We start from the raw sequence: 2,960 nt of genomic DNA, 5'->3' as shown, positions 1-2,960 counted from the left end.
TTAGAAGGGAAGGCAGCTAGTAAACATCTCAAACCGCCAACTCTCAAGCTACTCTTTCACCAACGAATAACAGGATTGACCGTAACACTATAACGCTCCCACGGTTAAATGAGATTCGAACCCTCAGGCTTCGAGTCAAGCGCCTCTAACCACTACGCCATGCCAGGCCCGATCCCCAATATCTAATATGGTTATCTCGTTCCATAATATCTTGATCAGAATGCCAAATAATTATCATGATTTTAAATAAGGAAAATTAAGTAATTTTTACAGAACAGTGATGATCTTTTTGAAACATGTACCGACACCGATTACCTACAAATACATTCATCTTCCTGTTCCCGATATATTTGTAAGTTCAAGTTGAACAACTCTACTCATTGAAAGCCTAGAACGAAGACAATAACGGAGGCCGGATACATTAAAGCGCCGTGTCTGAGGCTGAGGCAAAGCTAAGACGCTCAGTACTAATAATACAGTCCTGAAAATGCTAATAAATAACCCTCATTATCAATCCCCGTGGCCATGAGGGACAGCTGGCTCTTTTGTGTGGTCAACCTACAGGTAGATTATAACTCACCACCACTTATGATGGAGGAGGAGGTGTAACGTTGGAAACAATGTACAGAACATACAAAGGAAGGGAAACGCACGAGCTGACTTTCGTAATGATGTAATGTAGTTACGTACAAAGTCACTTATTGTATTGAAAGATCACCATCCAGTTTGTCGCCGGCGAGTTTCAGGAATATACAGGAGTAGTCCAAGCGTTGGCGGTACATGCTGTTGACTAGCTATCTTTTCTCTAGTCTATCAGTTTAGAACTAGGGACGGGCAGAGCAGATAGCCCTCGTTTAGCTTTGCGCGAAATTCTTATACAAACAAGACTAAAGTTAACGTGTCGGACCTGTGGAACTGAGGTCCTCCCAAAAGAAAACAAACAAACAAAAACAACAAAAGACAAACAAACTGTCCTCCGTACTTTGGGGCCATAAGTGCAGTAGAAGAGTAATGATCAAGCTCCACTTTTCGGTCTAACAGTAGCCCTAGAGTTGGCGGTGGGTGTTGTTGACTATTCACCTTCCTTCTAGTCCATAACTTCTAAATTAGGGATGGCTAGTGTGGTTTTGCGTGAAATCTAAGAAACAAACGAAAAATTACAACCCTAGAAACCGGGTTTCGATACTCGTGGTGGGCAGACCACAGATAGCCCATTGTGTAGCTTTGTGCTTAATTACAAACAAACAAACTAAGCTTTTTAAAATCAGTATGAAGTTTAAATAAAAAGTAATCCTTCATTCCAAGATGTATCTTAACAAGCATCAGTATTTAATAAATCAACAAATCCTGAAAACTTATTAGTTAATATTCGTCATAACATTGAGTTGTTTTCTGATGAATTTCGTACAACAATATGACTTTGTCGAAAAATTATTCATTATTTTAACAAACGTATTAAATTTTATTTTTTTTTCGTAGTCGCTTATAAATTCATCGCCAGTTATGATAGAGGGCGTGTAACCTTGGACACATTGCTCTGCGGGTTTCAAGTCCAAAGCGCCGAACACCAATAGGGCCTCAGCTGGTTTTTTCACTCGTAACCATCTAAAGATAGCTGTTTTCAGTAGGGGAGCTCATCAAATCCGAAAGTATTTACGTTTCACATTCGTGGCAAAGCTACTAAGGTTATTCGTCGCCGTTCCTAATTTTGAACTAGTGACCAGAGGGAAGGCAGCCAGTCAACACCACCCACGCTATATTATTGACTGTCATTGATTTAACACCCCTACTGCTTAAAGTTCGGGGAATATTTTGTGGTATCGCAGGATTCGAATCCAAAACTGTACCACAGGGTCAAGCCGACAGTGCCACACACCTGCAAAGATGTTATTTTAAATGCTGCTTACAGGAATTATTGGCATTAAAATCACACGACAGGTTAAAGAAAAAATATTTTGAGACACGAAATGAGAGTCGAGAGAAATTGTAAAATAACAGCTGTTCACTTTAATTGTTTATTTGATAAATAACGGCAATCTGAGCATAGTTATTCCTAATCTTGAACTGACAGACTTGAAGAAAGACAGCTAGTCAAACTTTAGGCTTTTATTAAAATCCAGTGAGCCGTCTTTCATAATTAACCTGGAAATATGGTAGAAACAGCCCCCAATTTTACCCATCATAGATAAAACTAAGTTTAAACTTTTAACACTAACTACTCGATGTAAATAGGATGAGTTTAATACCAACTATCATATGCTAGTTTGGAAGTCCAAAACTCTGAAGTCCTAACTAATCTTGATACATATTGTTAACTACCAACGGACGAGGGGGAGGCCCTGTGGTAAAGCTCCTCTGGATTTCGTTGAGTCCGTTCAGTGCCACGAACCCCCCCTCCCTCCTCCCCCCCACACACATACTTTAAATGGATTATATGTGGTAGGATGCTGTTGACTGGCTGTTTTCCCTCCGGTCAATAACTCAAATTGAGGTTAAAATAAATAAAATAATTATCGAACTTTAGTGTTGATAAAATAAATAGATAAATTAATGAAATACTTTTGTATTATAACATTCCTTTTCCTTGGCATGTCGGCTTGAATATCTTGTATTTTGAGACGGGTGACTGGCGTTATTTTGTTTAAATAATACGTATTCAAGTTAAGAATAACGGGTAAACACCTTTAAGTCTCTTGGGTCCTATGTGGCATCAAACGGTACACTCGACTCTGAAATAAGCCATAGAATCCAGTCGGGATGGAGAAATTGGAAAAATGCGTCGGGAGTGCTATGCGACAATAAGATCAGCGCAAGGGTGAAAGGAAAGGTCTATAAAACCGTTGTGAGACCTGCGATGATGTACGGAGCGGAAGCCTGGTCCATCAAAAAGGCTCAAGAGAAGAAATTAGAGGTAGCCGAGATGAAAATGTTGAGATGTATGTGTGGAGTGACGAGGCTTG

The sequence above is a fragment of the Limulus polyphemus genome, unplaced genomic scaffold (genome assembly GCF_000517525.1).
Source record: "Limulus polyphemus unplaced genomic scaffold, Limulus_polyphemus-2.1.2 Scaffold5962, whole genome shotgun sequence".
Lineage (NCBI taxonomy): Eukaryota > Metazoa > Arthropoda > Merostomata > Xiphosura > Limulidae > Limulus > Limulus polyphemus.
This window is presented reverse-complemented; position numbering follows the sequence as displayed.